The sequence below is a fragment of the Pseudopodoces humilis genome, chromosome 13 (assembly GCF_049639895.1).
Source record: "Pseudopodoces humilis isolate 2021_Gansu_Grassland_sample_001 chromosome 13, ASM4963989v1, whole genome shotgun sequence".
NCBI lineage: Eukaryota > Metazoa > Chordata > Aves > Passeriformes > Paridae > Pseudopodoces > Pseudopodoces humilis.
The window spans coordinates 17129557-17142682 of NC_142212.1; the positions used below are offsets into that span (position 1 = coordinate 17129557).

The 13126-nt window shown below is 40.2% G+C and overlaps 1 protein-coding gene across 10 annotated transcripts in view; it reads right to left on the reverse strand.

Annotated features, from left to right (window-relative positions):
* Positions 1-13126, reverse strand: part of FOXP1 (forkhead box P1) — a 379651-nt gene that overhangs the window by 210557 nt on the left and 155968 nt on the right. For all 10 annotated transcript variants that reach the window (XM_014251620.2, XM_014251617.2, XM_088062033.1 and 7 more), the window contains one exon: positions 8775-8840. The gene's annotated coding sequence lies outside the window, so the exon portion shown is untranslated. The remainder of the gene's footprint in view (positions 1-8774; positions 8841-13126) is intronic.

The following is a 13126-nucleotide window of genomic DNA, read 5'->3' on the forward strand; positions in this document are numbered from 1 at the left end:
AAAGTCAAAAAAAATCCCAAGAAAGCTTTGTGCAGAACAAACAGCCACCATGCCATGGAGTGAGTCAGCTGCAGGGGTAGGAAACAAACCCCAAATCTCCATGCAAAGGACACATTAACAGTGAAAACCCTCTCCCAAGACTGAGGGGCTTGACATTTTGTTTGCCCCAAGCAAAACAAAACAAAGCAGTAGGTTTTTAACTGCTCAGAGGCACATTGTCCTTTTGATGTATGCATGTCCTGGCAGTCACACATCTGCATCAGGAGAAAAATAGCCCAGTTTTTTTGGCAGTTATTTAGTCTTTTTCATCTGAAAGTTGAAAATGCACCACCGGTGAACCTTTGCAGCTCTGGGTTCTGCATATAAAAAGCAGCTGCTGAATACATGCAGGGAGAGAGGGCTTTTTCTTAATGTTTGAACAGTTCCAAGTTCAAACCCATTAAAGTCCAGGTCACACTGGGATCATGTCACTGTTAATGCATCCAGTTACACGCTGAGGGAAACCCAATATAAAACTGAGATAAACTCTAGTTCTCCTGCAGAGATACTCTAAGGTCTTGCCCAGATGATGCCACAGATCACTCTTCATGGGCGGTGACCAGACAGGATGTCAATGTCAGAGGACAAGTCTCTTTACAGCTGTTTTTAAAGAGGTCTCCTCAAATGTCCACCAAGCTTGTTGGGACATTTTCCCTTCCCTCCTCCTGGGGAAAGAATTTGCTGTCCCACTGATGTATTCTCTTACACATCACAGGTTCCCACAGCACCAGCAGCCCACCTGCTGCTGTGCTTCCCAGGGAACACCCCAAACTCCATCCTCCTTCTTCTGGGAGCCATCCTCTCTGCAGATGGGCACGGTCCCACACGTTCTTGGGGGACTTCACAGCTGGCCAGCTGTGTGCTGCCCCAGGCATGGCAGCAGCAGGGGAGCAGGAGACTTGGGACAGCTACAGCCCCAGCCACCTGGAGATCCTGCAGGACCAGCTGCAGATACCTGGTACCTCATCACACACCTGTACAACCCTGCTCTCCTGCTAAGAGGCAGCTTCTGGCAGGGCAGCTTCAAAGACAGGTTCCTCAAGGGATGGAGTACAAGTGACACTGGGATGCAGGGGATGTAGCACAGCACCACAGCACAGCCCTGTCCACCCAGGAATCACTGCAGGCCTTCAGCACCAGCTTCAAACACAGCCACGCCTAATAAACCAAACTATTTCCCCAGCTTCTCTCTGAGCTGGGAATGGAGGAAAAGGACTTTACTGGACTTTTTCACCTTATGGAGTATCTAGAAAATCCAGAGGCTGATTGGGATGTGTTTCAAGGCGAGTTAACCATGGCAGCTTATGGAGCAACACCGCTCCACCTGACCTGCAGATCATCAACACAGGACATAATTTTGGGGAGATTTAGCATTCACACACTATACACATGGGATTTATACCATGCACATATTGGATTTGCACTTTTCTTCTCGCAATTTTCTGAAACTTATTGCAGGGTTAAGAAACTGGAAAGAATCGCAAATGGTCTCAGAGATTCAAGATGTGTAATTTTTAAAAAAATAATAACTTTGTTAGTAAAATTTAAATTGTCTTTAAAAAAAAAATGCCTTGTGCACTTGAGTCTCATTGAGGAGAAACTTAAAAAGCCAGTCTTCATTTTTAAACTGTATTCTCTGAGATATTCACCATGCCAAAGAAGAACAGGCCAGACTCTCCTTTTAATTACATGAACAAAAATCCAGGTAATTCTTTAAATTTTAACTAATACTTTCTTTAATTAGTATTTTTTTTTCTCCCGAAACATGTATTTATCTGCTGTGAAATCAAAGGCAGAAATTAATTGGTTTAAAGATAGCAGAGAGTAAATAGCAAGTTTGGAACCTTGCAGCCTTCCCTGGCAATTTGTCTCACATAATTGACTCAGCAGACATGCTTACTATTTCTTACAACTTTTACAAGACCTCCTGTGGGCTTATTTTAACGTTCTCCAAAACTGAGCTCAAAGCTTTGGGCTCTCTAAGCAAGTAGCACCAAAAGCAATCATCTTTCCCTTCTTTAAAAAAAAAAGGAAACAAACAATAAAATCACATTTTTCTTCCTGGATATTGGATCATAAAGAGGAACAAAGATGCAAATGAATTTGCACTTTTTCAGAGATAATTCTTCTGTTCCTTTTCAATAACAACGATTTTAATAATGTTCAATTTGCATTCACTAAATCTTTAGAAGCAAAATTTTCTCAATAAAATTCCCTTTCCCAATTACTGGAATAAAATTTAAATAGAGAAGGATGACAGCAATAAAACAAACACAAACCACAAAAAAGGGGTTAAAACGTCCCCCACCCCCCCAAAAAAGGAAATGTTCTCATTGCCCATATTACTGATTTATGCTGTCGTTGGCTTTTAAGTACAGCACTTTCTATTTCTAAAATCTTTACAGACAATTACTAATGTCACAACTCTGTGGCCCTGATCCATTGGTGGAAGTGCCCCAGGAGCAGGAAATGCTGTGCCCTTCCACAGACATTTCCTTTCAATGCTGGGATCCACTAACCCTTAATAAGTCAGAGGATTAGATGAAACACTTGTATTACAACTAATAAAGATAAATACAGGGGCTATCAAAACTAACAAAAAGGGCATGACGGAAGAAGGAAGTGGACCTATTATTCAAAAGATGCAAATTTATCTTTTTTTATTTAAAGGGGGGAGGGGGTAACAATTTTGCCCTTAAAAAAAAAAAACAAACAAGCAAAAGATCATCATATTTCAACAAAAATCTATTTTGAAAAGCCATTATTATAAACTTGGATATTAATGGTTTGCAATGGAAATGACGTCAGAGTCTTAGTTACAAACGTCCAAATGTTTGTGCTACTCTACTAAATAAATAAACAGTGAGCTCAGAGTCAGAAATTACCGTTTGAGCAATTAAACAATATTACGCAAAACACTCGGAGAAGTATAGAGCCAGCAGAGGTGGGAGAGCCACAAATTAAAATTCACAGATTGCACTGGGAGAAACAGTGAACAATTAAACATCTCAGAGGTGATGTCTGAAGTTCCTGCCATTATCTCAGGGAAAAACACTTTCATATGTTGCAGTGAGAAATACGGGCAGGCAGTCAGGGCCAAAAAATAACTTTTAGTTTTTTCTTTTTCTTTTTTTATTGCCCTGGCTCTAGGATGAGCTGCCAGATAAAAAGAGTGGCCTCCCATAATGCCCACTGACATCACTGGTCTTGTAACACTTGTAAAACACGGCTGCCATCGCTGTACAACAATAACCTAAAGATCATGGAAGATATACTTCTGGTGCGGGGGCAGGCAACAGGCGGTGACCTTACAGATGACCAAATAAAATATGCAATAAGAATCTATTTCTGGAGTCATTTTCTCACAGCTCTAGATTTTATAGCACGAGAATGTGCACTGTCTGCGATGTGAGTGCTCCAAAGGCTGGTTCCAAGCCTGCAAGCAGCTCTTGCCCGTGTGCTGAGAGACAGGCATGGCCATGAGACCCCAGCAGACAGCACTGGTGTGTCTGGAAGTCCACCAAGCCTATTACAAGCAAGTGAAAAACATCACTGTAACCATCAGCCTGGCAGCATTACTTATAAGAAGTGTTGGAACAGCTCTGAATTCAGAGTTCACTGCCTGCTCCAGAAGCAAACCTTGAAACTGGGTATTTTCATCACATTCTGTGATTGAGACCAAGCATGAGTTCAGGCTATCTGAATTGGAGGTCATGCCATGGTTCTAGAGTAACAGACCAATGCTGTTCCTGCCTTTGCCATCCCCAATTCCTTCCTCAGCCAAGCTGTGATAAAACACAGCACATTCTAAAATATTATCCAGCTTGGTTTTGAAGAACCAGGCCAGCAATTGCACAGTCTGCATCACATGGTGTATTCTGAGCTGCTTCCTTGTTGCACCTGTACTAGCAAACATCAGTGCATCCTTTTTGGCTGCTCAATTTGCAGTCACAACCTTTACATGTTGGGCCATTTTAAATACATGCATTTCAATAGATGCACCTGTTCGATCTGTGGGTGCAGATGAGGCTGATCTGGAGGTGTGCATGAACCTCTCAGCCTTGTGCTCCATGTTCTTCAGGGATTCAGAATGGGTGATGGTACTAACAGGAGAAATACTGTAGGATTATGCAAAATACTGGCCAAATCTTGCTCTGTTTAGCAGCCTCCATGAAGACCAGAAAGATTTGGTCCAAAAGCATCAGATAAGAGGATCAAAGCCTGCTACTGACTATCTTAAAGCAAAGAAACATATTTTTCTATCAACCCACTTGGATTTGTAAGATATTAAGAATAAGAATAAGAATATTAAGAAGAAGAAAAAGAAGAAAAGCTAAATGGGCCAAAAGAAAACAAAAGAAACATGTTCTCTCAAGATTGCTAATGCTGGTAGACAATAGTACAGAAAGAACTCCTCTGACAGACCTTTGAAGTCTTCAATACAACAAGCTAGTGGGCCATGCTAATGAGATTTGCTCAGATACTTCTTAAATTATCCCAAAATGTCTTAATCTATTTTCTACATCTTTTTGACCCAATTGCTTCAGAAAAGTCATAGCTTCACACATGTCTGGACTGAACCTTCAATAAAATAGGTATGGTCTTCAAACACTTTGTGTTTCCAATGACCCCCACACAGACTTTTTAGGGTTTACCCCAAAACACGCAGCTAATGTTGTAATTTCTATTACTAATGAATACAGAAACACTTTGCACCACACTGTACCTTTGAGCCTTAAGAAAAGGTGTGACCTTAGGATCTTCCAGTAACTCAAAGTTCTTAACAACTGAGACATTACAACTTCTCCCAATAATCCAAAAGTAAATAAATCCAGTCTTAGATGAAGCCTGAGGGACACTGATCACTCCAGCTACAGGACTACCACCCCAGCAGCAAGGGAGAAGCAGGGATCAGTGGGATCAGTCTCCCCAGTCCCTGTTTCCTGGTGAGGGTGATACAAGTGCTCATGCAAAATGCTTCCAGTACAGCTCTGTAAAATTTGGGCACACTGCAGAGAAAATGCTGGCGAAAATGTCCAAAAACCAGGCTGTCTGCTCTGTCACAGCCTTCCTTGTGACTGCACCCCAGTCCATATTCAGGATATATTCAGAAGTAGCTGAACACCACATTTTCTAGGGACAGGAGCTGTTTCTGCTCCCTACTTTGCTTTAAGACCTTTAGGTCAAAAGCAGGAAGAGCCAAGGTGCCAAATTCACTAAGGAAAGCATCATCCTTGCAACTTCCCACTGCCTGATGTGCAAACACTCCTACCACCCAGGCCAGTACAAAAAACAGGACTAAGGACATCACCAGCACGTCTTCTGGAAGTCACCAGCAAGGAAGAGTCCTGGGGAAAAACTGCACACACTGCTGAGCCTTTCATAGGCAGAAATGTGTCTGAAAGAGTTTATTTCAGGGTTTTGACTTTTGCCTCCAATGGCCAGCAAAGACTTGGTACAGCAACTTGACAGCCTCGTTTGAGAACTATTTCTCTTCCTGATGAAACGAAGTTGGAAAAAAGTAATTTTTTTTGTCCACTTTGTTTTTCACATAGTCAACTACACAATCCATTTTTTGTATTGAGCTTAGGAGAAAAAGTCTTTCTGACCTTTCTCCTGGCTTGAAGGGAAGAGAAGAGAAAAATACACCTATATAAGAAAGTTAAAGCAGAAACACAGAGATTTATCTGTTGATCATCTCATTCAGCCCTGAGTTTCAGCAGGCAGCTTCTGGTTTATTATCAATATTTAATCAGCATTTAACTCTGACAAGCATTAAGATTTGAAATTCTAAACTAAGTGCAACTTTGCTAAATCCTTTGTGTTGATTTTTTGGCCGTTAAAGATTTTCTAAAGGATTCTATCTTTGCTATCTTAAAAGTCTGCACATGCCTTTTGTTATCAATAATGTACAATTTTAGTAGCATGTTTTGTACTTTTTCAGCATGCAAGCTATCCCAGATTTACAATGCTCACTGAATGCTGTTTGATTATTGAAAATGCTTTTACTACATTTAAACAAATGACTGCTCCTGGAAAACTAACATTATTGTCCATAATTCTGTAAAAATACATTTCCCCTCCCTTCTCTCCAAATCAAACATTTCAAATTCTTACTTTGAGGAAAAACTGGCATATAATTAGGCATTATGCCTAACAGTGCTAAATAAAGGAGAATGTAAACATCTTAATTCTGAAGGTTTAACCATCAAAGCCCCTTGCTGTATCTGTTATTTGTGCTTCTGTTCAGAGCTCCTTGGAGCTCACAGAAAAACAAAAAGAAAGAAAAAAAACAAAGCAAACAAAACATGCAGAATAAAAATCTATTTTGCCAGCTCTGAGCTGCCTCCCACCCCACATGCCCGAGGCCAGGCTCGCGCGCAGGGCTGGGACGCCCGGGGCCACGCGGCTGCTCCTCAAGGAGCAGAGTCCTGCTCTGAAACTGCTCTGAGCGGCTTAACCGCTAACTCAGGAGATGGGATTTCACCTGAAATTAAGCTATCAAGCAATTGAGCTCAAACTCAATCAACCAAACCCTTAACCTTCCCTGTTTCAGTGGCACTGCTCTAATTAGGACTCTATCACTATTTCCATTACTATCTCCTATTCTCATGGTTTATTATCTCAGCGGTTTCAATTCTCACCCAGTTTAAATTTGACATCCAGTTTCTTGGACCACATATCATTCATTATGGCTTTATTTTATGAAAAATGTTGCAAGACTACAGACCAATCCTGCAATAAATAGGTTTTTGTTGAAAACTGCACCCCTCACTGCAGTAGAAGCAGGACAGAGCCAAAACTTCTTTGAGAAACAATCTTGACATTAAAGGACACGTTGAACAGCTTGTTTTCCATTAGGTTTTAAATTTTGTTGAGCAGTTTGATAACAAATCCTTGAACATAGATCCACCTGCACACACCACAGCTGCCCCCTGCTTCTCCAGTCCTCCCTGTCTTCCCCCTGAGCCCGGATCAGCTTCTAGGAAACACAGTTCGGCTGAACTCTGCTCACCAGCTCTGCTCAGGGCTGAGAATCAATAACTTATGATACACAGGAGATCAGACTGAAAAATCTAATGGTCTTTTCCAGTGAATCACCCAAACTGCTTTCTGCTGAAGGATGAGTGACAGAGGGGATGTGTCCCTGAGTGGTGCACTGATGGCAGCAGTACAAAATAGATCTGCTTTTGGAGACACAGCCTACAAGCTTCAGAGAGTCTAAAGCTAGTGTCCTGCATTTAACACTACCAAAATTCTGGATTTTCCTGGGTCACATAGGACACAACCACACATGGACTTGGGACAAGAGGCCTATTAATTATGAGGCCCTCTGATGCACCTGCGACTTCAAATTCTTGCCTTCTTCACAAAAACTCAAAGGAGGAACAACACTGCAGAGCAGGGAAGCACTGTCTCCTTAAACTGCAGGATCTGCTTCTTCTCCAGTAGCTGAAATTCATCTAATACTTTATGGGCTCCACCATAAAAAAAAACCCAAACCAGTAAGATACAAATCTTGAAGAGAGGGATATATCATATAGCTGACATACACCATTGGCATGGCCAAGGATTGCAATATTCACTTGAACTTCATGAATTTCATCCTAACTAAATAGATATTTTTGGCAACAAAGAACTGAAAAAAAAAAAATCCCAGATCGTCCTCAGATCTATTTTAATTTAAAACAGAAGAGAACAGGGACATTTTTTCTCCCTTCAAGTACATTTTAATAAAATTAAAAATAAAAATAGCTCTAATTCACTCCAATGCATTTAGTCATTCTGTAAAATTCTAAGTTTAAAATGAAATCACCATTTTATATTCAAACAAGGTCAAGAGAACAGCACTAACGAGCACTGACATCACAGCGAACAGCAGCCACTGCTCAGCACTTACATCAGTGTTGCTTGTTGCTATGGTGCTTAACCGACTATTAATTTCTGAAAGAAGGTGATTATAAAGCAGCCATATGAACCTCAGTCAGATGACACCCTTCAGTACCAAACATTGATCTGCGTTACTCTTCTCTTCTGCAAGTTAATTTTGTGAATCACCACTTTTGTGATGTTAATATTCCTTCCCAACTTGAAACTTTGGACCAGAAGAGAGGCAAGGAGTTAATTTAGAAGCAAAGGACTTTCACGCTGCTTTAAATAAAAATCATTTTGCAGAGAGTGATATTTTTTCCTTTTTGCTGTGCTCCAAAAGACTAAAAAGCATGTGTTTTAACTTTTGCAGTGATAATAAGCAATCAAATTAAGAGCTAAATTTTGCTCTCCTGCTCTGCTCGACATGCTGCTGGAAATCCAGGAGTGTCTCAGCCTGGGATGAAGTAGCACTGAAGCCGACTGGAGCACTCCCCAGGGATTTGCCTCAGTAAGGGGACCTTGCCACAGGCTTGCCACAGCATCTCCCAGCCCAGCAGCCATGGACCTGACACAAGACCAGCCAGAGCAGGGTCTTCCCATTCCCACACAGGCTCTGCCCAGTACCAAACAGCCTTCTCAGAACATGGCTGAAAGCCAAAAAGTGCATCTTTTTGGCCTTGCTCCTCAAATGCAACTGGACACCTAAACTATTGGTTTCAAGGCACAGCATTTACTCCAAAAGTTCCAAGCCCAATGCTGCAAACTTTATCCATGTTGCCAGAAAAGCCTTTACTTGTTCAGCTAAGGTACGTTGTTCAGACATAGTTCAACAATTGTGTGAAAAACAGTATATTTGTATTTACCTGCTTCAGTTGCTCCTGTAAAGCAATCTTCAGTTACAGCAGCCCAAAAAGGTCACTCTTCTTACCCTGCAGAGAAAGGAGGCAACACACATGACTCTGGGTCAGTGTCAGCAGCAACACTCTAAGCATTTTCATTGGCACCACATTTGCGAGTACAAACATAAATAAAGCAACAAATGAATCTAACCGTGTTTAATGGTGAATGACTTTCAGAGAGAGTTAATAAAAACAATCAAGTCACAGGACTGCTGCTTATCAGTACCAGCTAGTGTGAGGTTCTTCAGTTCAGCACAAACAACTTGGTCTTTGGGAGGAGAAAAAGAGAAGCAAAAAACCCCATGGAGATGAGACATCTTTGTTCTGTAACATAAACTTTCTTAATCTTGATGTCTATCAATCTATTTTCAGTTTGAATAATAAATGAGTTCAGTTCTTTGTTTCAGAAATCTGACTATTGTCTGCATGGGTTCTCCTTACTTAAGGCATTTTAAGACCATTGGTAACCACTGCTATTTTATCTTCTAGATCCTTTCTTTTTTCTCATCCTTTTCCATAGAGATACAGTCCTAGATGAGATTTTAGAACTAGCTACATCTTCCTAATTCAGAAAGTTGTTTACTGTCTTGGGATAACTTCTCATTAAGCATTACCAAGAGCACGCCAAGCACGTCAAGGTGGTGAGAGCAGTGGGTATTAAAAGGAGGAATAATTAAAGTGTATCTTTATAAAAAGTAGGAGGGAGAAAACAGCACGTGTAGGTTTTTTTTACCCTGTATATTACTGCATCTTGTGTACTCTCTCTTATGCAAAAGAGTATGTAATCTTTTAAGAAACATGACAATCTGCCACTTTCTGTTCATGTAATTGGGATCAACATATGGTACAAGAGAAAAGAAAAACATTTGTTTATTAATTTAGATCAAGTTACTAACTCAAACCACTAACAGCATTCAGAATTAATTCCACATCAATTGACCAAATACCTTAACAGAGTAAAATTATAACATAATTTCACTGAAATGTTGATCTTCTGCCGCAGGGGTACAGAGTAATATGTAATATAGACAGAAAGAAATATGTGATAATTTGGTGACACAGATGACTTCATACAAAACGGAAAGTCAGTGACATGTGGATGTGTAAGACAGAGCTACGTGAAACTCCATTTCATAAAATTCACACAGTGATGTGGAGTTTTGGGGGTGTTTGTGAAACTCACCAAATGGTAAGTTGTGCTATTTACATCACTAGGTGAAGCTTTTTACTGAAGCAGTAAAATACCAACCTCTGGGAAAAAAATCAGAATCTTCACTAAGTTCTTTCAAAAGAATGTGAACTCATTCACCATTTATTTTGGAAGGAAAAATATTTTCATAATGAGAATGAGGCATTACTTCTTTACCATTGAAACCTGATTATTTTTAGTTGGGAGAAAAAAGGTTACCTTCATATGGAATGAATATTGGTTTTATCTGTTGCTTACTGGCACTTTATTTCATTTTTATTTTTTATGTTTTGAGTGAGAAGCTCTTCACAGTTCTTGTAATGTAGTACCAGAACATAAGGGGCCAAAATTTTTATGTTTTTTGTATAGGAAGCCCTGTGTGCCTTGCTGACGTACACATATAAGACATTCCTGATTTTGCACTCTAAAGGACATAACACTACTCCATCATAGTAGGTCAGGGCTCACCTTCCTGAGAGAATGTAAAACAATACATCTTTTATGTAAAATACATGACCTCCGACATGTGATGTGCTCTTAGATTAGCAACAATAAAGGCTTTTATCCTGCTTTGCTGCAGGGGTTATCTTGGGTTTGACACTTAAAACCTCTTTTCGTATTTATCTGTTTTATAAATTTTCTGGGTATTTGGCAGTCAGATCCTTATTTTGGCAGTATTTTGGCAAGCAGACTTCATTTCTACCCTGAGTCTTCATGATAGCAAATGAACCATCTTAAAATGTACTTTTTAAGGAAGCTGCTGAAAATTACATGTTTGCATAAAATGTGCATTCAGCATCTCTTTGGGCAGTGCTGAAAAAGGCAGGTATCATTTTCTAAACACATTTATCTTGCATGAACCAAACACACTCCAAGGAAATCTGGCCCAACAATCAGCTGGTGGGAGACCAGCAGGGTCTACAGAGGGCTGAGAAGGACTCGGCTCTCCTCACAAATGACTCCCTGATTGAAATCCAGACTGCTTTAATTTTTGGTTATCAAATTCCTGTTATATGTTACCTGGCTTTCAAAAATATGGGTAATGTACCATTAAAGTTAAAATGAGCAGCAGAAACAGCTGTTCCCACCTGTGAAAATTTCTCATTAATAGTCTAAAAGTTGAGTATCTTAAAACATAGAAACACAAATACAGATTTTCCTCCTGAAACTGTTTATACGGGTGAGAGAATTGATGTAGGCAACACACATTCCTTCCATCATGCTGTCTTTAAGATAAACACGAAGTACCATCAACACTGTGTGTGTGTGTGTGGAGCAAACAAAGAAAAAATCCCATCCTACCAAAGCAAGACATTTCACCACACTCATATTTTCCCCCCAAGGAGATGATTAAAATAGAAAACCAAGCCACAAACAGGAATCCACTTTGCAAGCAAGCAGCAGTGGTCCTGCTCCCTGACAAGCAGAGAGAAGGTCCCAAAACACCCTCAATGCCACCTCCAAGGCTCAACTGATTCCATACAAGAGGAAGAGTCCACGCAAAACTCTGTGCCTTGAACAGATTTTACCAGATAGTCCTGAAAATGTCAGGTTTGATCGCCACGTGCCTCAGTTTACCCACTGCCAGATAGGTAATTGCAACAGAGTTTGAAATCCTTGGGATATAAAGATACTTTTAAAAACAGTGTTTTGGGCAGGATTTTGGAAAGACAGCAACAATCTCAACAAGTTCATGCCCTGAGCTAGCACCATATCCTCTTCCAACAGAAAGCCCCACCCTTGTCCTAGATCAGGTCATACCTATTCACCCAGTACCAAGGGACCAGGCAAAGATCAGAAGCTTTGCCATTACACCTGCTCTTGGGCTGGACCTTGTAGCTCTTCTAATCCCACAACATTCATTTGATTTAGTGATCTCCACCTCTGGGGCAGTGAGGTCTTTCTAGGGAGGCTGCAGGATGGAGCCCTACTGCCAAGGGATCATTGGAAAGTCAAAATTAACCAATAATACAGAGAATACTCAGAAACAGAGACCATTGCAGAATGAAAGTCTACTTAAAACTCTAACATTTTTACTAATATCTAAATGAGAACAGCCTTGGGTATAGCCAAAAATAGATTAACCAGGACCTTGATCCCACACAAACTGGCTCTGAGTAATTTTACACAGGAAAGTAGAACACCAGTTGAGCTGCTCCTCTGCTTAGAATTACGCATGTACATTTTTTTTTGTCAGTGTCCCAGCCCTCAGAAGCCTCCAATTTATTACAGCAAACCTAAAGCAGCAAAGGAGTCTCCCCTTCACTACCTAGAAAGCATGCTTTAAAAAAAAAAAAATAAAACAGACACACACACCTGATAGCACAAGAAAAAATTGGTTTTGAAATTAGATTTTTATTTATTTTTCTTTTATAAGACCAGATAAAATGTATTTAATGTGTCTGATTAAAGTATTTACTAAAAAGCTTCCTGAAAGTTTTAAAATACCAAAACCTTATCACCAAAATAAGCACTTCTGTGCAGTAATTTCTTCTAAATAAAGTGAACCATAACCACCTAATACAGCTGTTCTTTTCCCTCAAAACTCTCTGAGTCACATCCAACTGCACACAGGCTGAAATATGAAATATGTCCTACTACTCTCATAATCATTATTTTCTCGTCCTATGCAGGAAAAGACGCAGTCCGTGATTTTATCAACTGCATTATTTGTAAGAGAAGAACAAAAATGTTGTGGGTTTTTTCCTTTTTGTATTTTGCTGGTTCTGAAAACACAGGATGTACACTGATTGTGGAGAAAACATCTGGCACCAAGCAGACTCATGGGCCAGTCCTGCACACAGGTTACTTTCCTCACCCAGCACTCTCAGCTGGGTTACTTGCACTAACACAACCATGTGTAGAACTGTTTTGAGGACGGTCAGTAGCTGTCTCTTCTGTTTTGTTGTACCTGTTTTATTTTTAAAGAGCTATCTAGCAACCCAGAAAAAAAAAAATATTAAACTAAATACTTCAGATAATCTGAGAGAGAAATATTTTTTCTGACCACTGTCAAGGTAGCCACTTTTTATTGTGCAGCATATATTAAATCTCAGGAGGCATGGCACAGGAGATTTTTCTATACCAGGACTCATTACCACCTCCTCAGAAAGTGAAATGCAGGTGA